This window comes from Lygodium microphyllum, chromosome 27 (genome assembly GCF_053477565.2).
Source record: "Lygodium microphyllum isolate KBCC chromosome 27, Lygodium_microphyllum_v1.1.10, whole genome shotgun sequence".
NCBI classification, from domain to species: Eukaryota; Viridiplantae; Streptophyta; class Polypodiopsida; order Schizaeales; family Lygodiaceae; genus Lygodium; species Lygodium microphyllum.
Window position 1 is genome coordinate 106,704,968 of NC_141161.1, and position 23,686 is coordinate 106,728,653.

Consider the following 23,686-nt stretch of genomic DNA (forward strand, 5'->3'; position numbering starts at 1 on the left):
TGCTGTAGCCCTAGTGACATCATTACTAATAGGATTAGGAACAAACCAAGGCTCTAAGGGCCAGTCTAGAATCTCAATCGTTTCAAAGCAACTCGAGAAGTACCAACCCCATGACGACCCATATAGCTTTGTAGAGCAATTCAAGCAAGTCTGTGAGGCCAACGGCCTCACCAACTTGACTCAATGCTCTCAAGCATTCAGGCTTTGCTTAGGCGACAAGGGTAGGACTTGGTACACGAGTCTAGATGCCAGAGAACGAGCAGACTTTAACAGCCTCAAAGACCTCTTCATCAAGAGGTCCTCCGAGCTCGGATACTCTGATAATCTGCTAGTGAGACTGATGAATGTCAAGCAGAAGGAGAAAGAGGACATTCGTGACTATGTCACCCATGTAAGGAGCCTCTTCAAGAGAATCCCTGTGGACGAATGACCTATCGAGAGAGTGGTGTCCACCGTATTTATCAGTGGAATACGGAGCGAGGAGCTGTATAAGGCCTTGGTAGGTAATTCGAGCTTGCAGTAAGACTCGATAGCTAGGGTGTTTGAAGAGGCCATTTGAGTGGATGACCAGCTGAAAGAGCGGAGCTCAAATTTAAAAGAAACCAACTCGCAAAGTTTAGAGAGAGTGTTAGCCTCTAGCAAACGATTAGGTCCAATAGCCCAAGACAAGGGAAAAGCCTTTGAGATAAACCAAGACTTGACTTAGGTGAAAATGGAGATAGCCAAACTACAGGATATGTTGAGACGACCAACGTGCCCACACGGACAATGTGTGTATTGTGGTGGAAACCACTTGCCAGCCGAGTGTCAAGACCCTAGGTCATGACCTTGCGCTAATTGCAGTAGATTTGGTCACAACATTGCGCATTGTAGATTACCAAGAAGACTCCCTTACTCACAACCCTAGGGCTAGCCATACCTAGCGAGTAGACCCCAACAATTCTTTCGGAAGGGCGGCCCCATTGGCCCTTCATGTGCCTAATGACATTAAACCGGTTGTTCCTAGAATGGACATAAATCCTATAGGTATACCAAGACTACCTGGTCCCTATGTGACTCACCACTATGTGGAGAAGCCAAATGAGGAATAGACTTACGTATACCCATATCTCTCGCATGAGACGAAGGCAACACAGTCCTTATGGACTATTGGTCAGTACCAGTGATGGTGTTAGGAAGAGGTGGAGGTAGAGACCTAGGAGGGCAGATGCAGAATCCAATCATATGTTGGACTTGCGATCATCTAGGGCATGTCTCATCATGTTGCCCTGAGTGGGAGCAACCAAATAGAGATAAGGTAAACCTAAGATACCCAGAGTGTGGAATCACTCACATGTTCATTGATTGTCCCAAGCGAAAACCATCCTCAAGTTCAGCCAACGTGCCATCTGTCCCATTGGGGCTGTTTGGCATCGAGAATCTCGATGGGGAGGCCACACCTATCCCATTGCGTGCCATGACCTGAGCACAAACAAGGCAGACCGGCATATCGTTGCCAGGTCCGAGCAACCTCGATGCAGCCTCGATCAGGAAGAAGAGCCGTAGACAGAGAAAGAAGAAACCTGAATCTAAGATCACACTGGAAACTAAGACTGTCAGCACTCTATCTATGGGAAAGAAGGTTACTGACGCGGAGGCAAAAACCTCAGCCCCTAAGATGACCAAAAAGGGAAGTGCTAGTGTAGAGGAGTACCCGCATCCTAAGCGCCAACTAGAGGCTATCGAGAAAGTGAAGGAATGGGTAAGAGAGGCCCAAGAGCACCTAAAAGATGCGGAGTCCATCCTAGAGGAAGAGATCGATGAAGATCTCTTCAGCATAAGCACGCCAGTCCCACCCCCTTGACCGGAAGCAAGAGATGCAACTGTGTCTCAAGCGGTACCACTTAGGCAAAGCCTTGATGCTACAGGCTAGCCAATCAGTCATGGCCATTGTCCATGACAATCCAGAATAGGAGAAAGGTGAGCAATCAACTAACTCCTTACCATGTTGGTGACCACCCTTGTGATGCTGAGCTTGGGAGACCTACTTAGGTCGCATACCACCCTATGGCAAGACCTGAAGCAATGGGTTGAAGGATCACGAGAGCAAGCTGTTGTAGACCTGCACGATCGTGATGTAGAGACATAAATACCAAGCCTGACGTTGCACTCTATGCCTAAGTCCTTGCACGTTAATGCTTTTTGGGAAGGCACCGAGACACATGCAGTCCTACCTATCTTAGCCCTGGGCGACACAACTCGAAAGGGGATTGTAGACAGAGGAGTGGGGGTTAATGTATTGAGCCACACAATGCTTCAGACGTGGGGAAACCTGCTTGTGGAGACCGCCAGGTTCAATGTCACACTAGCAAGATTCAGGGTACTTAAAAACTAGCCGGTGAAGATTGCATGTGTCTAGTTCTCAGTCGACTTTATAGTCATGAAGGGAGTGGACTACCATATCCTATTAGGTAGACCTTGGATGTGCGATGCCAGAGTCATTGAGGATTGGGGTGATGGCTTAATCTTCTTGGGAAATAGGATGAAAGCTATGAGGGTAGAGATGGACATGTGGAAAACCTCACCAGTTGACTTGAATGCTATCTCCGCGATGCTTAAGGGTAACGCTCAGGTCAAGAAGCCCTATGGGCCCTTGACCAAGTATATCCCATGCTCAGAGGATGAGCAAGACTGGATGCGTGTCCTTGTTACGATCGACGTGCCATTCTCAGATCATGAGGTATACGAACAAGCTATCCAAATAGTTGGCAGGACAACAAACACACCCTCCACACCAATCTGTATGATGGCAGGAACCCTTTGTGGGCTGTCACGTTCCAAGTGCCAATTAACAAGAAGGAACTCCAAGAGATTCTGGAGTATTTGACTGGCACGCTAGCTGGCAATCCAGCAGCAAACTTCAAGCCACTCTAGGATCTGCTAAATGGACCTAGGTGGCAATGGACCAAGGTGCATGACTTAAACCTCATGTACAATTGAGCTCTTGTCTCTAACCAAAGACAAGAGTCGTGCCAAAAACCTAGTGGACGATGAGCAGTTGAACGAAGATGATTCCACGGACAAGTACGAAGACTGTCATTCCTTCAGTGGACGAAAGTAAGGGTGAAATAGACATAGTGGAATATGACACTAAGGGATGAGAAATAGAACAAATACAAGCAGACTCCAGGCCACAGAAAAAGGGTGCCTTTAGGATGGAATGAGGGGTCATGCGCATAGAATGGACCATGTGTGGTTGGAACACACAAGAGCCATAGATTTTGAACGAGCAGGCCTAATCTGACTAGGTACGACACCAATGCTTAGAGCATAGTCACCCTTTGAACTGCGAACGCCAGGAGAAACCACATCTTCTAGTGATAACGATGAGTTCAATTCCGAGTTGTAAGTGAGCTCAGATAGTGGGGGGAAGACCATAGGTATCTGCTATCGACTGTCCTAAACCCCCAGGAAATTGATGCCTTAGGGTTCGTAGAAGGGATGCAACAGCAAGAGCGCCCAGGGAGTGAGAAAAAACTGGACGTTGACCTAGGAGGATTCAAAGAAGAGGTGGTTCCACAACCCCCTTCACCTCATCCTGAAGGGCAAGGGCAGCCAATAGACGCATCTATGGACATGAAAACCACCCTGAGGGAGAAGAGGAGGAAACTAGTGGAAGAAGCCAGACAAATATTAAGAGATAACCCTATGGTCCAACCCTCTATACCCCTCCCACCATGCCCAAATGACATGCCCCCCAGTTTTCATGTGGAGCTCATACTTTGGGAGAGACAGGAACAAGCGAAGCAACCACCTTCAACTTCCTCACCCCCAATGCCTTGCGCAGAGTTCTTTCCACCAAAATAGTGGACGAGGTGATTAATGTCAGAAGCCGCCTGAGCCAACAGTGGCTGCAGGAAAGAGAAAAGAATCCCACCCTCTGGGGCACCAAGGATGCGGAATACTGGAAGAATAAAGTTTTTGAAGTGCCTCGGCCCGTGCCCGGATACCAGTGCCAACCATTGTGGCAAAGGCGCATCTGCGATGACAACATCTTCACATGGATGGCCTTCTATAACACTCTCCCTTCAGAGAGGAACGACCCTGCCTACATGGCATGCCCTCGACGAATAGGAGTAGACTTTGATACAAACATCCATGGCCATTATGACTTCCTTGTAATATACAACCCATGTACCACCACTTTAGCCCAGGCCCTCACCTTCACCTTCGACAACTTAGATGCCACCATGACACGCTTTATTGCCGATTTCTCCTCCTGCCCGGATCCCACCTTCATCATCACTTGTAACTATCTTAGGCTCCTAAAAATCCTACTTAGGCAAGACCCCACCTCGACCAAACGCAACCTTGCCCCACTCTTTTTTGATCCTAATGCAATTGACAATTGCGCGATGACCCACCTCATGATGCGGGCTAGCCTCCTCCCTTCTTTTTGCATCGTTGTTCTTGAAGACATGAGCGACAACTGGTTCACTCGCTACAGCCATCCTTTTCTCTCCACCACTCCCCTCCAGGTTCATTTGAACCTTAAGAATTTCCTGCAGGGTCAGAGATTTTTGAGCCACTCCATTAAATCTCCTTCACCACCCCCTTGAGGACGAGGATTAACAAGTCCCTACAACTAAACCCGATAAAAAAAAAAAGCATCCGCACATCGGTCCCGGCACATTGCTCACAATCCCTCCACCTAGGGGTTCTTAAGTTAGGTACATCCGGTGACCACGGTTGGCCGCGGCCCTGCTCCTAAACCCTAGCCCTTTTTTGCCCCCACTTCACATCTAGGGCACACCAAGGGCAGGACACACCTAGGGAGTCAACACTCGCCTATGGTTAGACCTGTCACCCTATGCTACACTCACCACACCTCCCTACCAAATGAACGGGGTCCTCAAGTGTGGGACATTACCCAGGCCTACCTGGGTTAGACCCAACTCCCCGTTCCACGAGCATGTGCACATGGCACCCACAATAAAGAAGACACTCCTCTTAGGTAAGAGCACCACATTTTCTCCTTGCATCCACTGCAAGATGTGCCAAAACATCAGCTTTGGAGGCCCCATCATCCACTTGACAGTATTGCCCATGCTCCCACGGTAGCCCAACCTGCCTATGGCCCTACCATCGCCTGACCAACAACTTGCCAACCGCCTGTCCTTCCCCAACAAACAGCTCGACGTGCCATGGGATTGGCACCCGTCTCGGAGGGGGGTAATGTTAACCTCAAATCGGAATGGTGAAAAAGTAAAGGAAAAAGTGCAAAAAGAACAAAAAGAGAGCAAAGGCGTAGAGGTGGCCTCAAAAATTAATTTGAGACAAAAAGAGCAATTTTAAAGGAAAGGCGCCTCAAAAAACTCTAAAAACTCTTGTAAAAGAGCGCGAGGCTCCCACCTGTGCCACTTGTAAAGGAATATATGGATATAGGCATGAAGCAAGAAGAGGGAATTAGGAAAACGGACCTTGCCACAATGGCCGGTCATGTAACAAGGTATGGGTGCCCATGGGGGTTTTAGGGTTTGTATATATAAGGTTCAAAAAGTGAATGAAAGCTCATTCTTTGGTGTGTGGCTAACAAGAGTCCTCTCTTCTTCTCTTTTTCTCTTCTTCTTGCTAGTGTGTGTGCTCTTGAGGGAGGGAGTGTGAGAGTGTGTGGAAGTGAGGGATCAAGAGGGTGAAGCTCTTTATCATCTCCTCTTCTCTTTTCCTCTATCTTCCCTTCCCTTCTCTTACCTTGCACGTGGCTATGGAGAATGGAGCTTGGAGATGGAGGAGGCTTGAGGATTCTTGAGCTAGCATCTAGGATCGTGGGGCTATCGACTTGTGTGAGGGAGGAGACAACTCGTTTCGGCATCAAGGTAAGCTCACTACACCTCGAGAGGATCGACGACACGTCAACTACGTGAGAGATAGCCATGAGAGCTCGCTTGGAACGCTTGAAGCAATAAGCGGTCCGTGGGTCTTGGCAGTTGAGCGAAAGCTCCCACAAGTATGAAGGCTAGCATTGTGTCTTCAACTAATTCTTGTTGAGTTCAACCATAATCTACACAACTGTAGAATTGGCTTGTGGAGGGAGCTCATGCTCAACTGCCAAGACCCATGGACCGCTTATTCCTTCAAGCATTTCAAGTGAGCACCTATAGCTATCTCTCACCTAGCTGATGCGCCTTTGATTCTACTGGGGTGTAGTGAGCTTACCTTGATGGCCAAATGAGTTGCCTCCTCCCTCAAAAAGTCTGGTAGCTCCACGATTCGTGATGTAAGCTCAAGCATCCTCAAGTGTCCTCCTCCAAACTCCATCCTCCATAGCCACGCGCGAGATAAGAGAAGAGAAGAAGAAGAGAGGAGATGATGGAGAGCTTTACCTCCAAGATCCCTCACCCTCACACCCTCACTCCCTCACCCTCACACACTGATTCCTTCACTCACTCACACTTCCTCCCTCAACCACTCACAAGCAAGCAAAGAGAAGAGAAGGAGAGAAGAAGATGAATCCACTTTTGCCACACATCAAAGAATGAGCTCCTCATTCACTTTTCAACTTTATATACAAAACCCTAAATCCCTCTCAGGCAATCATTCCCTTTTTACATGGCCTAGGCCCTCTTTCCCATTATCCTCCTATCTTCCTAGCTTCCTTCCTATTGCCCATCAACCTTTACAATTTGCACAGGAGGGAGCCAGGTGCTCTTTTACAAACAATTTTAAGGGTGCCTTGCATTTTAAAATGCATTTTTTCCTTTGACTTAGTTTTTGAGGCTACCCTTGTGCTTTTGGCCGTTTCCCTTCCTACTTTTTCCATTGTGTTTGATTTCCTTCTAGGCCACCTCTTTTAGGTCCTGACTTGTGCTTTTCCACTTTTTCCACTTTCTTCTTATGCTGAGGTTAACATTACCCCCTCCTAGCCTAGTGCTAGTCCCATGGCATTGATGGATAGTATTTGGAAGGTGGGATGGGTGTAGCCAGATGGCTTTTTTGAGTTTGTATACAAGCCCTTACAAGGGATGGTGTTGGATGGACTGGCCCTTGAAATTGAATATGGTGTTGAGACTAATCCCTCCTTGATGCTAACCTTGAGTGGATTTGTCTCCCTTGAAATTAAAGATGGTGTTGGATGGATCCCCCTCTCGCCCTCTGAGGTTGTGACGATACGAGCAAAAAATGACTTTTCTCGATTTCCTTCAAGTTGTGTTATCCCTTCACCTATGCCCGTTTAGAGTTTGCCACTTGAACAAAATGAAACTTGCATTTCTTATAAAATAAATTACATTGCACCTCGCACTTTCCTTGCGAGAGCCCTTAGAGGCTCTCATTCATCCTTGACAAAGTCTGGGTAGAATATTCAGTGCTTATCTCCAGCCTTTCTGAGCACCTTACTAGAATCTTTGGTGCTTTTTATCATCCTTGAGAGAGCATCCTTCATCCTTGACATAGCCTCCCTCATCCTTGAGAGGACCTCGCCAAAGTAGTTGGAGTTCCCTCTTTTTTTCTAAGCTTGCCTTCTTCTGCATTGAGCCAAATGAGCTTCTGCATTCACTTTTTGACTAGGGCTGCCTTGGTCTACCTCTGCTTTGTTTTAGCTGCATGGTGACATGTCGTATAAGATTACCCCCCTCCTAGATGGTGCTAGTTCTAGGACACTTGCAGTTTTGAGTTGATGAAGATTCAGTGATTTAAAAGGGTGCTTGTGTGGGTCGATGATGATGGGGTCTTAGGGGAATTGGTCTTGGGAAGAAACTAATCAATCGGTTAACATGGTGGAGCCGGGAGCTCATTGCATATATGATGAGGCTTCCAAAGTTGGTGGGTTGTAGCCGTGTTTATACCTTAAAAGAAAAGAAAGTGCACTACTTGGGGGTGTGTTTGCTTTACCATGTGGTGCATGTGCTCGTGTTAGTGGAACTGGGAGTTGGGTCCGACAAGCCTAGGTTTTGTCCCACACTTGAGGACCCCATTCGTGCATCATTATGGGTGCAGTGCGTGACTTAGGGAGACAAGTCTAACCATAGGTGAGTGTGACCTCCCTCAGTATGTCCTGCCCTTGATGTGCCCTAAGCGTGATGTAGGGATTCAAAATGGGCAAGGGGGTTAGAGGCAGAGCTGGCTGACCAAGGTCACTGGACGCGCCTAACTTGAGGACCCTAGATGCAATGATTGTGATTTGTAGGCATTTCGCTCCATTTTTTTGCCTCACATCGATCCAGCCCTATAATAGATATCTTGGCCATCATTGGAAGTCAAAAAGAGTGGCAGGGCATCCTTGTCGTAAAAACCTTCCTCTAAGGAGCTGCTGCTTGCTGCCCCCTTTTAAAAATTGGCCCTGGGTCTTCAGTTGGTCTTCACCTTTCTTCTCCCTTATGCTTTGGTGGCTCTGCTTCTATGGGCCCTGCAATTTGTATTTGGACGTGTAGCCCATGCATCAAAGCCCTGTAGGTGATCTCTAGCTTTTTCTTTAAGGACTCAACAGCCTTCTCTTCCTCAGATTGTGTGGCATCTAAGAGAGTGCGGAGGAAGGTGTGTTGTTGGGCTTCCAAGGTCACTTGTGCAGCCTCTACCTTGCTCTCTGCTAGCACTTTGTCGCCCTCTACAAGGGCTAGTTGACGTGGTAAGGCGCTCACTCTTTCTTCACTTCTATTCACCTAGTCATTTGCTTTTTTCCTCATATCTTTGAGACTTCATTGTGCCTGCAGGCTAGCGCCCTTAGTCATCTCTCTTGCTCTTCGATTTCTCTTTCTAAGCATTGTTGTTCTTCAAGCTCTGAGGCTAGCCTTTGTTCTAGATTTGCTATATGCTTTAGGTGATGTCCGCTTTTCTCTTCTTCTATTGCTTTTAGCTGCTCTATGTGGCATCTCGTATTTTTTCATTTTCTTTTTAGAGCTCTTTGTACAGTGCCACCAGCTCATCAAAATTGCGTTGTAGGCTCATAAGGCTGTATGCTTCTGCCACGAGTTTGGCTTGCCATCTCTCATTTTCTCCTTCCTTAGCCTCGAGCTTCTCTGTTAGCTCATTGATGTCTCTTTGATAGGTGGCCACTTTCTCCTTTCTTTCTAATTGAGAGGCTGCCATGGTCTCCCTTTCGGCCTCGAGCTTAACAATGGCTATCTTCTTGTCTTCCTTTGCCCATTCCAACTGTGACAAGAGTTCATGCACATAGGCATCATAGGTTATGGACAATGATAGTGCAGAGGGACCAATGGTTGTAGATGCCTCTATCTTTGACTGTTTGAGTTCATGTCTGTATTCTGCATCTGCACAGCTATCTATTTTCTTGCTCCCGTCATAGGGGTTCCTGCACTCGCACCTTGAGTCACCTCTTTGTTGACCAGGAACTGCATCCATGGCACCATATTGCTAGCATCTACTTTTTGTACCAGCTCAGGGCTCAGCTCAATTTCTACTTGGCGTGCTTTATTTTCCAAGTGCATTGTGACAATGCCCTTGCTTCTATTGGAGGCTTGAAGGAATGTGGCGTACTTCTCATAGTCGATGGCTTGACCGATCGCCTCCATGTACTTTTGAAGCTTGCATTGCTTCGGATGACTAGTTCTTTTGCGACTATGTCTTCTAGATTCAAGATATACCTAAATTTGAATTGATTATAAGCTCTTGTCTCCAACGAGAGGCTGTACTTTGCCTGCTCCTCTTCTAAGAATGGGAGTCTACTACTTTTATGTTGGCTTGACATAGTGGATATCTATCATAATGTCATAGTTCACCTTAGAGTCCTCAAGGTAATTTGTTGCAGAAAGGAGAATTAATTATGCATGAGTTTTCCTTCCAAAAATTTTACAACTTTTCATGAGTTCATGATTTGATTTTTATCCACCCTCTTCCACTCTTGGTCACACTGATGGAGGCTTCATTCGTGCATTTCATTCACCTTACTTGTTCACATGTTTGATTCCACCTCGCCCTAGAATCCTTTCTAGCATTAAGGTTTGAGGGGTCAAGGGACATTTAGCACTGGCTTGTGGTGTTTGACTTTCGCATTAGCCAATCACTCATAGAAGTTTGGATTGTATTCAAGATTAGCATAGCAATCCATGTCAAAAGGACAGATACCTACTTGAGTGAGGTAGGTGAGAATATCCATGAGGAAGTCACCGGAGTCGATCTTGCTAGTGATGTGTAACCCTTCCTTGATCAAATTTTGGTTTAAGTATGGGTGGGTCGTGATGTGCTCTTCTAGGGGTTGGTCACAAATAGTGGTCAACACCCTATAGGAGGTTGGAGCCACATAAGTGGGATCATACTCAGATGTCCTGATGGCACGTCGCTGCTCAACATTGGTCATGATCTGGAAACCTTCTTGTTCCCACTGGAGTCTGAGAGCACATCATTTGCATAAGAAGGGTGAGTCATTATTAGCTAGCTTGCGAAGTTCCAACTTTTGGCTCATGGCAATAGCTCTACTTTTGCTATAGGAGGTGATCAGCCATTGTTTAAGGGCTTGGTCTCGAGATATCTCGGCATTGGCTATCAATTCCTCTACGATTGCGGGGATTTTTATCATCTTACAAATTCATATTCCTCCGAGGTGTATGGTATGGCGCGGACTTCCATCACTAAGGATAGGTCAAGTAGACCTAGGTTTAAGTGCTCATAGCTCTTAGCAAGTAGAATGAAAGTGGCATCTAGGCGCTTGATGCAGGTGACTAGGTCATCTCCTATGTTTTTAGCTAGGTCTTTAGCCAACGTGAGGATCGATCATCATTCGTAGGATGGTTTAAGATCTATTGGTGGGTAGGGTCAAGACACACTAGACAAGGGAGCTTTTAGCGGCCGATCCTCAGGTGGATCCTTGGGAGTGATGACATCCTTAGGGACCATGTGTGGGGCATGCAACTTAGAGGATGTGCTACACTCAGCTTGAAAAGTAGTTGGGTCACTAGGCTTTTTGGGGGTGGTCGAGTTAATGGGAGTTGGCTGTAGTTTTGGTTGATGGACTTGCTGTAGTGTTGGTAGCTTAATGATCTTGGGCTCTATGGGTTTAGTAGCTCTGAGATCTATAGGCATGGGTATAAGGATCTCTTGGGGCCTTGCTTTCTTAACTATTGTTCTATCTTGTGTGGATGGGATTGAGGGTGGCACTTGAGTAATACCCTTGACAGTTTTGGCTCTAGGCACCCATATCTAGGCATTGCCCTCGTAATATCCTTGCGCTTACAACAAGGTCTTGGGAACCCATAGCGGCTTTGGTCATTTGTCTTCACATGTATTGCCTATTTTGCGACCTCCTAGCTCTTGGGTGCAATTTTCTAGCATTGCGAGGTAGTGTGTGCGTGCTTCTAGGAGGTGGACCTTTTTGCCTAGGCATCCACTTGAGCTATGGTTTTTGGGCCTTAGCTTTGATCTCTGCGGTTTGTTGGCATTGAGGTTTGGCAGGTTGTTACTAGTCACGATCCTTCTCCTTAGGCTTGATAGTGGGTTGCTCTATTGGTGGCTTTGTAGGCTTTGCTAGAGTTGCGCCACCCTTGCTGAAAGCCATTACTACCTTAACATGACCAATGGCAAGGTGAATGCACTGCAAGTCATAGTCGACCTTGCAGTGTGCTTGTTTCTTAAATGTGCGTCCTAGCAAGGATTCCTTACTAGCGGTCATAGTGTTAGGCATCACATACAAGATCACAAGTAGGCTTTCAATCTCGATAGAGATTGTTATTCTGCATTTCTCGAGGAGTCAGTAGGACCATCCTCCAAATGGATTGAGTTTAGTGTTGGTAGGCCGCAGTTGGGGTTGACCAATGAGGGTCCAACAATCGTACGTAAGGATGTTACAGTGAGCTCCCTCGTTAAAGACGTGTGTCTTTTAGTCAGTCATCACTGATAAGCATAGAATGCAAGTGCCACCACTTCCTTATCTTTCTCTTCAATTTTCGTGATGGTGGCCACTCACACCTTGATAGGGTTGGATTGCCTATGAGAGCTCCTTGCCATCATACAGATTGGTACTAGGACTGTGTCACTTGGCCCACCAATTGCCTTAGCGGATTGCTCATACTCCTCACTATGCGAGAATGGCAAATCGATTGTGGCTAGCACATGCATCTAGTCTCACTCTTCCTCAGGACAAGGGATGTACTTGGTGAGTGGCCCGTATGATTTTCTAATTTACGCTTCACCTTTCAGTGTAGTGGAGATGGTATCTAGGTCAACTAGTGTGGTCTTCCATGTATCCATCTCTACTCTTACTACCTCTGTTCAATTGCCTAAGAAGATTGGACTGCTACCCCAGTCTTCTATGATGTGCATTGTGCATCTAGGGCCAGCCTAACAGGATGCCATAATCCACTCCCTTCACGACGATAAAGTCAATTGAGAATTGGATACTTGCAATCTTCAATGGCTAGTTCTTTAATACTCCAAATGTCCACACTTTCATTCCATTTGCTAGGGTGACATTGAACCTAGCATTCTCAACACGCGGGTTGCCCCCGTATCTACACTAACTCTTGCTCCCGTATCTACAATTCCCTTTCTCGTGGTGTCGCCTCCTAGAGCTAGGACCATTAAGATAGCATGCCTTTTGGTGCCTTCCCAAAAAACATTGATGTGTAAGGACTTGGGCACCGAGTGCAGTGTCAGACTAGGTATCTGAGTTACCACATCATGATCATGTAGATTAGCTGTCCCTTGCTCCATTGGTCCTTCAACCCACTACTTCAACTCTTGCTACAATAGTAGATGCTACTTAAGCAGATCTCCTAGGCTTAGTGTCATGGGGGTGGTCACCAATGTGGTGAGGAGGTTGCTAGCTACTTGCCACTCTCCTATTCCTGTGTTTCCTAGCCAATGGCCTTGACTAATTCACTAGCCCATAGCATTTAGGCTTTGTCTAAGTGGCACTGCTTGTGGTGTAGTCGCATCTCTTGATTTTGATAGTGGAGGTGACATTGGCGTGTCTATGCTTGAGAGATCACTGATCTCGTATTCCAATATGGGCTTAGCATTCCTAGGCTTCTTTCACCCACTCCTTCACTTTTTTGATGGCTTCGAGTTGGCACTTTGGGTTGGGGTACTCCCCAACCTTCACATTTCCCTTCTTAGTTGTCCTTGGAGCTGACGCTTTTGCTTATGCATCTATTCCCTTTTTTTCAGTGGTTAGCATTGTGGCGCTCTCTATACTTAGCATCACCTTTGCATCAACTTTCTTTCTCTGTCACCTACTACAACTTTTCTTCCCAATTGAGACTGCATCTAAGTTGTTGGGTCCAGGTAGTGATATACCAACATGCTTTGTTTGCGCGTGGGTCATGATATGCAATGGGATGTGCGTGTCCTCTCTGTTAAATGTCTCAACTCCAAACATCCCCAATGGTATAGATGGCTCGTTTGCCGCACTAGAGGGTGGTCTTTGTCTTGGGTGTTTGACAAATAGGTGAGTGATTCCACACTTTGGGAATCTAAGAAGCCCGATTAGCCTACTTTTGTTCAGGGCAGCGTGAGGAGATATGTCATGGGTGTCCACAAGTCCAACACGAGATTGGTTCTTGAGTCTGCCCTCCAAAGCCTTTGCCTCTACCTCTACCTAATGCCATCATCGATACAGGTTGGTAATCCATAAAGATTGCATTGTCCTCTTTGTCATATGATTCATCGGGGTGCACATATGGCTTTTCGTCGTTTGGCTCCTCCACATAGTGGACTGGAGTGTTGCTTGGTGGATGGGTCATGTAGGGTCTAGGTGGTCTAGGTATGCCTGTGAGGTTTATCTCCATCCGAGGAATGACTAATTTGGCATCATTAGGTGTCGGGAGAGCCAATGGGGCTCCCCTCCCGAAAAAGTTTTGTGGCCTATTCACTAGGTAAGGCTGTCCGTTGTCAGAGTGTTTAGGGTTGAAAGTCTACCGCAGAGGTAAGAAACAATAGGGTGAAGGGAGATTCAGGGAGAGGAGTAGATGAAAGAGAAGGGGCTTAAAGAAATAGAAGAGTAGAAGAATACTCACAAAGGTAAAGCTTGTCAATTTATTTCTGCATTATGAGAAGATAGATCTCTTGTAGACAAAAACATGCATAAAACAATACCTTCCACTATGCTACCTAGACCACCAATTTGATGCTTCCATTGGCTTTGAAAGGGGGTAAAATACTAGCACAATTGGTTAGGATACTCCTAGATCACTCCTTCTTCATCGTCCAGTTCGGAGTGTTGTTTATTGCCTAAAAACTACGATGGCGCGTCGTGGGATTTCACCAATCCTTCTTTTTACATAAAATCTTCCCAAAATGGCTGAAAGCTACATGCTTTCTTTTACATGTCATCCTATTCTAAAATTGGCCAAACTTGTCCAAAAATCTAGTAGTTTTGGACCATTCACACTACGGACACTAACATTAATGACTAATATGACATTCACTCTCTAGATCAATAAGAAAGCTGAACTGTAGAGTTTTTCACATAGTGTGCACCTAGTGCATGACATCCATCTCCTCCTAACCTGCACATCCTCCAGCATGTGCCAACATCTTATGGATCTGCAGTGTTAGAAGAAGTATCCTCTGCCATGTTAATGTCTTCATCTTCTACCTCTTCTTCTTCTTCCATATTCTCATGTTCATGCTTAGCAAAATCTTGAATGACTTTATACATCTCTAAAGTGTCAACATAAAAAACCTCTTTTTTTGTCATGTTTTCAACATTAATTATTGCAACAATTTCAGCCACTGTATCAACATCAACCAGCCCTAAAAATAGCCATGGAATACCTTCATTTGCTGCCATCAAACCATATGTCTTCAGTTCTTTTTTAGCCCATCCTACATATTTCTTTTCAACCCTGCACATGGTTGAAACATTCTTAAAATTGCCAAGACTATATGCTGTCCATTCCTGCAATCTAGACACAAACAAAGTATCCCCCTTTCTTGGAGACATAATTATATTTCTAGAGGCACTGCCATAGCCTCTACTTACAACAGTGCTATTTAAAAACCCTTAAACTCTCGTGCATTAGGTGGCATGGGATTATCTCGTAGCCTATCCCAATTGCGGGGATGATTCACACAAACAGTGAGAAACTGTACTGCCTTTGTATTGTGTTTGCTCCGAACCCGAGCATATGAAGAACCATTATCCAAGGCTTTTGTTTCCAACCTTGATTTCGAAATATAGGGCTGCCCCAAAATCATAGGATAACTACATGAATCCTACACAAAAAAATGATATTCATCCCTAATATCTCCAATAGTCATGGGTACATTCGAACAAGCCACATAAAGATCCCTTGATAAATTGTTTCCTGCCCACATGCACCATCCCGGATCTACATATAATATCCCCGCATACCTCCCCCCCTACAATTTTAATAAAATTAGTTTAAAATTTTTAAATCCCACCCGTGCCACCATGCTAAATATGTGGCAAGGGGAAGGAGGATGACGATGACATTGACGCCAAGGAGGGGCTTTTGTTTCCAACCTTGATTTCGAAATATAGGGATGCCCCAAATCATAGGATAACTACATGAATCCTACACAAAAAAATGATATTCATCCCTAATATCTCCAATAGTCACGGGTACGTTCGAACAAGCTGCATAAAGATCCCTTGATAAATTGTTTGTTGCCCACATGCACCATCCCGGTTCTACATATAATATCCCCGCGTATCTCCCCCCTATAATTTTCATAAAATTAGTTTAAAATTTTTAAATCCCACCCCTACCAGCATGCCGAATAGGTGGCAAGGGGAAGGAGGATGACGATGACGTTGACACCAAGGAGGGGCTTTTGTTTCCAATCTTGATTTCGAAATATAGGGATGCCCCAAAATCATAGGATAACTACATGAATCCTACACAAAAAAATGATATTCATCCCTAATATCTCCAATAGTCACGAGTACTTTCGAACAAGCCGCATAAAGATCCCTTGATGAATTGTTTGCTGCCCACATGCACCATCCCAGATCTACATATACTATCCCCGCATACCTCCCCCCCTACAATTTTAATAAAATTAGTTAAAATTTTTTAAATCCCACCCCTGCCACCGTGCCGAATAGGTGGAAAGGGGAAGGAGGATGACGATGACGTCGATGCCAAGGAGGGAGAAAAAGTAGCTGTCGATGTGGTGGCCTCCCCCTAGGTACACACCTTACCATTATAACCCCCCCCCCCCCCCCCCCAATGGAATCAAAGGGAGAGGGCTCGACATGCTGAGTGTATCACAGTTTGTCTCATAGTTTTATTTTGGATAGTTTTATTTTGGAGAGAGAGAGAGAGAGAGAGAGAGAGAGAGAGAGAGAGAGAGAGAGAGAGAGAGAGAGAGAGAGAGAGAGAGAGAGAGAGAGAGAGAGAGAGAGAGAGAGGGAGAAGAAGAAGAAGAAGAGGAGATATCACCTCTTCCTTATATATATATATATATATATATATATATATATATATATATATATATATATATATATATATATATATATATATATATATATATATATAGAGAGAGAGAGAGAGAGAGAGAGAGAGAGAGAGAGAGAGAGAGAGAGAGAGAGAAAGAAAGTTATATTAACGTCTTCTAAAGACCAAAACTGGCCTATGAGACAAACTGTGATACAACTGATGAGGTCCAGCTATCCAAAATAAAAGTGCTGAATAAAACTGTGATACAACTGATGAGGTCCAACTATCCAAAATTAACGTACATCAGCGGTGGAGAAAGAGCAAACTGGAGGTCTGAGATCCAGTGTGTCGAGTGTTGTCGGATCTCAGTCTGCTGGGTCAATGTAGATCAAGAATCCTCCGGATCTCTTGTCGGTGTGGCTGTGGGGTTTGAAACCCACGGATCCTCATGCGACGTCAGGTACGCTGGTCCTCAGCCTGCTGTAGTGTGAGCCCGGAGGTCTGGCTGGAGGCTGGTACAGTAGCTCTCACTCTGTCTGTCTGAAAGAACTATGTAATAGTCGTCTGGGTGGGCCCCTCTTTGATTGGGACCCGCTGTGTGCTCTGCTCTCTGATGTGCCATGCCTCTCCCAGAAAACGGCCAAATGATCTCTGATCCATATCAGTCATACATCCCTGAAGTGAGCTGCTCAATGTGTATCTAGATCTCAACTCTGAGTATGCCGGGCATCTGAGAACAAAATGCTCCTCACTCTCCACCTCTGATCTGCAAAGGGGGCATATCCTCTCCTCCCGTGGGATGCCATTGGCTCTACCACCCTCAATGATAAGCAAGAGAGAGAGAGAGAGAGAGAGAGAGAGAGAGAGAGAGAGAGAGAGAGAGAGAGAGAGAGAGAGAGAGAGAGAGAGAGAGAGAGAGAGAGAGAGAGAGAGTTAAAAATATGTGAAGGCAAGAAGAAGAAGGGGATCATCATTAACAAAGGCCTTCCACCTCTCTTCATTCTCCTTTCAACCGCATGAAGGACCTCTTTCATGTATGAGCCCTTCTTCCTAGTCAAGCTCTTCTCCTACAGAATTTCAAGCCCCTTTCAAAGGGCTATCAGGCTACCAAGATTGACAAAGAGAGAGCCATGGCCATGATCATTGGGAGTGGTTGGAAACAAGAATGTAACTACAAGCAATGCTCCACCTTCGAGTGCGCAGACTAGAGGGTGTCCACACGCGTTCTTTCTTTCCCTTGTGCCCACGAATCTATACCTGTTCCCAAGTCTTGTGCGATTCACATCTAAGGGAGACAAAGTTTGAGAATGGCTCCCAAGCAAAAAATGTTGTACGCAGATGGCAACCCCACAACGAGCAACAAAGCTTCCGGTGAGGGCATCACTGCAAATCTAATTGTGATACCGGTCATAAGTAATATATTTCCAAATTAAAGGATTGCTTCCTTTGATTTCCACATGAGATGCATTATATCGTACTATGCCACACAATAATAGGTTAACTAAAAGGACAAAGTTCATCTCAAATATTCGAGGATAAAGTTTGGGAAGTACTTGTATCAAGGTGACAAATGATTTTTGATGTCGAGAAGTGCTTAAAAATAGCCAAAAATTACGAATATCAGGGGAAAAATAGACTTCATAGAAGGCGGCGGTGGCAATCAGTATGATTTTAAGCGGCAAGTCCCTAAAGTGCTAATGCTAATTTTCATGGAAAATCAAACGGTGGCAGATGGTCGAGTTGGGGTTTTCCTAGATGCAAAACGACGTTAGGAATCCAATGCAAGTCTCAAATCTCAATTCTGAGGTTGTTTGATCCCCCATTTAATCCCCGCAAGGTTTGGGATTGTGAAGCGGCTACTGGATCTGGAAGTCGAGAAGAGGGTGATGGGCCCCAGCTTTGTAGATTTTGATGCCACGGAACCACCTGTCCAGACAGATCTTGAATCTGATGTCGTTTGCCCCTCCAAAAGCGAAAAAATCACTTGTTGGAAGTGTGAAAGCAAGAGTCATGAACTAGATAATTTGATTAAAAGCTTAAAATATCTTAACAAGGAGCTTAATAACCAAGAATGAAACACTATTGGGGAGGGGGGGCGTCAGTTTTTCGGCGCCTCCCAAATCCCCATTTTTTAGGGATTTCTGATCGGTTTGAGGCAGGAGGAATCCTCTTGGCCTTGAGATGCTTCTATCCTTTGCCCTCCATCGCCATAAATGGATCAAGGAATGATGCGCTGAGCAAAGAGATAAAAAACCAGTCGTTCTCTCTCCTCCCTCTCTCTCTTGCATAGAGGCAATTCATGTGGCAAGAAATCAAGAAGAAGAGGGGTTGAAGGATGCTTGTCCGACTATGATTGGATTGCTTCAAGATGAGGAGGAGGCTGAGGAAAGAGGTTCAGCATTGAAGAATGGTTGCTGATCGGTCCGTGGGCTACCCAAAATAATTATTAAAAAACCCACAACATGCAAAACATGTGGTATGCTCCAATTTAATGAAGAAATTTGCTTGTTTTTGTTGTTTCATGGTCCAAATATTGTTCATATACGATGAATGTTTGTTTGAATCTTGTTTGCATCATGTTTGAGGGCTGCAACTACAAAAATGTAGAACCTATAATGATTTAGAGCCGTTATTAATTTGTTAAAACCTGCAAAATATCATTTTTCAATGGAAATTAGAGGTTTTTTTGATTTTAAGTTGGGAAAAAGGAGTGAAAATGGGATAAAATCAGAGAAAATGTTAAGTTTCAGTAAAAATAATAAGCCAACACAAATAAATCATAAAATACCTATTTTTATGAATAATAAATAGAAAAAATTAGCAAAAATAGAGAAAATTATGATTTTTGTGCTCAAAAAATATGGAAAAATAAGATTTATGTGCGTGAATGTTTGGCGAGATTAAAGCGTGAGGTCAAGTCTTATTTTTGCCTCGTCCTTTGTGTTATAGTACGTGTTTATTATTTTTTACATATAAAAATGACACAAGACAACCATTTACACCTATGCAACGCAGCAACACCTAAACGGTGAGGGGGGGAGGAAGTTTGTGCGATGATCTAATTGCTGAAAAGATAAAAATTCTTATTTTTCTCTTTGTGCATAGCATTTAGGGATCGTTCCATAATTAAATATAGGCGACTAGTAACACGGAAGTTCCGGTGCTAGTCCCTAAAGCAGTGTAGCATGTAACGCTTAGTTAAAATTCATGAAAATGTTATTTTTTGCACCTCACATGGCTGGTTTTTTAATCATAAAATGGTTATGCACAATTATCATACACCTTGCATCAAGCATGTCACGTGGTATCTCCTGGAATGCATTGCAATTGTTTGATAAACTTTGACCAACGCTGAGAGGACAGGAAACCTAAGTCGTTGATTAGACGGGTGCTTCCGTTGGGGAAAGTTTTGTGAGGCAAATTAAAATCTCATGGAACGCTGAATTATGAAAGAGTGGAGTTTGTGCGTTATGTTTTATATGTTGGAGCGACGCATCTTGGGGCCAATCCCCGAGGTGTAGGAGAGTCGCAGTGGAGCCGCGGCAATTAGCCGAGAGGTGCTTCCCTATGTGTGTATTACGAGGTGTTATGCCTATATGTTATGGGATCCCCCTCTGAGGAGAAGGAAAGGTGAATGTTGGACTACATATTGGATACAAATGCAAAATCGTCATAAGCATTTAGTGCAAAGTGAGTTTTAGACGTTCTTGGCCTACGAGACCGTGTGGTGGGGTTGTCTGCTGTATGCATGAGGTCCAGCTAGTGCCATAGCCAGTGCTGGCCCATTTTAGGTCCCATCAGTGGTGCATTTGTCGGGAGCTGCCCACAAGTGGTGGTTCTCGAATCTAGGGTTTTTAGGGACAAAATAGTTGGTTTATGTCCTCTGACAAGGGCCGTCAAGCCGAAATACAAAAAGCAGAATGTATTGAGAGGGCTAGGACATTGTAAGACGCTATTCTCCTCAAAGGAGTAGCCCGTTGTGCATAAGTGGCAGTGGTTCTAGTAACCTAGGTGTTACGAGTAGCTCTTCGAGTGCAAGTGGAAGTCTTGGTACTTCCCTATTTCCAGTTAATCAACCCACAACAAGTGGGGGTGTAGTGTTGCCTACACAAACTCCTGTTGTCAATTCGGTTGTAGCCATGGCACAACCTATCGCCATTCCAATAGGTACACTATATTTATCGGCATTAGGAGCACCATTGCCCATTTTCCATGGGTTAGCAAAAGAAGATGGAGAACTCCACATTAAAGAGTTCCAAACACTCATGTTCAACTATAGAATCCAAGATGAAGGATACCTAATGATGTTCTTCAATATGACGTTAAAAGGAAGAGCCCCAGTGTGGTATCACGGTCTAGAAGCCGAAACCATAACTAGGAGTACCCAAATCTTTACGGCTTTCCATAGGAAGTTTGCCCCTGAGAAGGGTGGACAATATTGGTTGCGTGTTCTGAATGTAACACGCCAAGATCCAAATAAGAATGTCCAGACATATGCCAAGAAACTAAAGCAAGTTCTTCGCAAACTTAACACTTATATTCCCATTCTAGGGCTGCACAGTTGCAATATTTCCTACATGGATTGGATTTTAATATCCAAGTGCAGTTGAGTAGCGTTGCTTTGGCCGATATCGATATTGCCATTATCTAAGCAGAAGGAGTAGAGTCATGCTTGTAAGTGGCTTATGCAGCAAGGATAAATTGGAATGGTAATAATTTGGCCTTGACCAATGGAGTCAAGGGGACCCCATGTTAAATATGAGTGGTAGAGGGAGTATTATGTCGAATTTGCCTATGTTACCAGCTCCTCCTAGCATGACTATGCCTATGGCTAGTCAGGCAGCCTCGCTAAATAGTGGTGGAAACCAAACAATGAATCCTAATGTTGTCCCAATTGGTCAGCGGCCAATTCCTAATCAAGTGGTTAGGCCCATGGGATGGCAGACTGATGATCGCGGCTATGAGTCAAGTGCTTCTAATGTCCTTGGTGAAGTTAAGGACATGATGAAGCACTATATTGATATGATCTCCGAACAGTATCGACAAATAGTTGTGGATGTCAACTTCCTTAAGAAGAGGAAAAATTTGATAGGGAGGCGACGCCTTGAAGAGGGTGCCCCCTTAAGATTCAGCTGTAAGTGGTGTGGTGGCCAACATTTCCCTAGGAATTGCCCGAATGTCAAATGTGATATTTGCAGAAAGTCTGGCCACTTAGCTACTACCTATTGGAGTAAGATCAGTTCTCTCCAACAAGGGAGCAAACAACCAAGTCCAGTTAACCATCACACACAAGGGAATAATCTCCAGCAAGACGATGGACCAAGGCAAATATTGCAAAGAGGAAAGGTTGTTATAGAGGAGTTACCTCATGGTAGTGGAGTCAGCCTTATTGAGGTTGTACGTTTCAATGATGTTGAAAATTCTAATCTATGATCCATAACAAGAGGTCAAAAGATTAAAGAGGGTGACAAAGGAATTGTAAATCCTATCGAGGGAGGCCCTAAACAAGATGCTAGGGAAAAGCGAGTCCTGAATCCTAATAAGGAAGGTGGACTGTTAAGGCCTGTTGGTAGTAAAGTTGATCCTGAGGACGATAATGGATTGCCAAGAAAGAAGGTAAAGGCTAAAAAAGAGGCAACAAAGCCGATGGAAAGACCAAAGGAGAGAATGGTTTGGCGCGAGAAGAGAACTTTGGCTAATTACCACGACTTTGATCTAGCAATTTTCCTTTGCGAAGTCAAACCATACGTGAATCTCCTGCAATTGATTAAACTTTCTCCAGGAGTACGCAAGGAATTCAAGAAAATCTTGCGTATAGGGTATATAGTAGAACCTTTGGGCATAGCTAGAGTAGAGGAAGTTTAGTTCGTCGATCATGTTGAAAAGCATTGCCCTAGGGTTCCAGCATATGTGGATGGAATATTAGTGGAGCACGCTATCGTGGACACTGGATCCTCTGTCAATATCATAAGTTCAGAGTTGATGGAGAGGTTAGGTCTAGAGATCCAAAAAGACGGCTCCACACTTCTTAGGATGGCTGATGATAGTCTAAGACAACCAGAAGGTTACATCACTAAGGTCCACGTTATAGTTGTGAGCGTAGAATGCTATTTGGACTTTAGGGTGATAAGGTTTGCATGATGTCCTAGCTATCGGGTTTGCTAGGCATGCCATGGATTCTATGGACAAACTATCAAGTCGATATACCTGCTGGTCGAGTGATTCTAGGTCAAGGTGTCCATCGTGTAATAGTGGATGCTTACCTTGAGTCTTCTCAGAGTGAGAGAGCTCCACTATCCTCCATCGAACTAGAAACAGTAGATGATCCATCTGGTAGTGAGACATCATCGACGAGCGATGGATCTAAGGAAGGGTCCACTATAGAGGATATTTATCAAATAACCTTGAATGAGCCAATAGAGCCTCATGATCGAATAAGAGACGCGGACGTTATTGAGCTGGATCTTGGTACGCTAAATGATTCGCGGCCAATTAAATTAGGGTCCATGCTCAGTTCGGAAGAAAGAAGGATTATGTGTCCTTAATTCGAGAGTTCCGCGATATCTTTGCTTGGAGCTATGACGAAGTTTGGGGTATTCCTCCCAGTCTAGCTATGCATACTATTCCTGTAAAGGAAGGTACCCGCCCTGTACGTCAGAAAGTAAGGTGTATGCCTTTTGAATTAAGGGATGGGTTGTACAAGGAACTATAGAAGTTGCGTAAAGGAGGCTTGATTCTCCCTATTCAACATACAGAATGGTGTTCACCAGTACTGATCAGGAAGAAGAAGAATAATCAAATCCGTCTTTGTGTAGATTTTAGAGAGTTGAATAAGCAGACTATTAAAGATTACTACCCATTGCCATTTATTTACCAAATTTTGGATCAACTTGCGGATAGGGAAATCTATTCGTTCATGGATTGCTTTGCAGGGTATAACCAAATGGCGATCGCTGAGCAAGACAAGCTAAAAACGATGTTTATTATAGTCTTCAGTACCTTTGCGTACCATGTAATGGCATTTGGGTTGTGTAATGCATATGGCTCGTGGCAAAGAACAGCTGACAAGACCTTTGGTGACATCTTCCCAGAGGAGCTGAAAGTATTCATTGATGATCTAGGGGCAACCACCGTAAGGGATAGACAGTTGATCATTTTGCGCAAGTGTTTTGAGCATTGCAGACAATTTTGCATAGCTCTTAACCCACGGAAGTGCGTCTTCACAGTCCCTTATGGGCTCTTGTTAGGCCATGTGGTCAGTTCTGTAGGGATTGCGACTGATCTTGAAAAGATCAAGGTCATATTCGCCATGAGTCCGCCACGTACTCCAAAGGAAGTGCATAGCTTTCTGT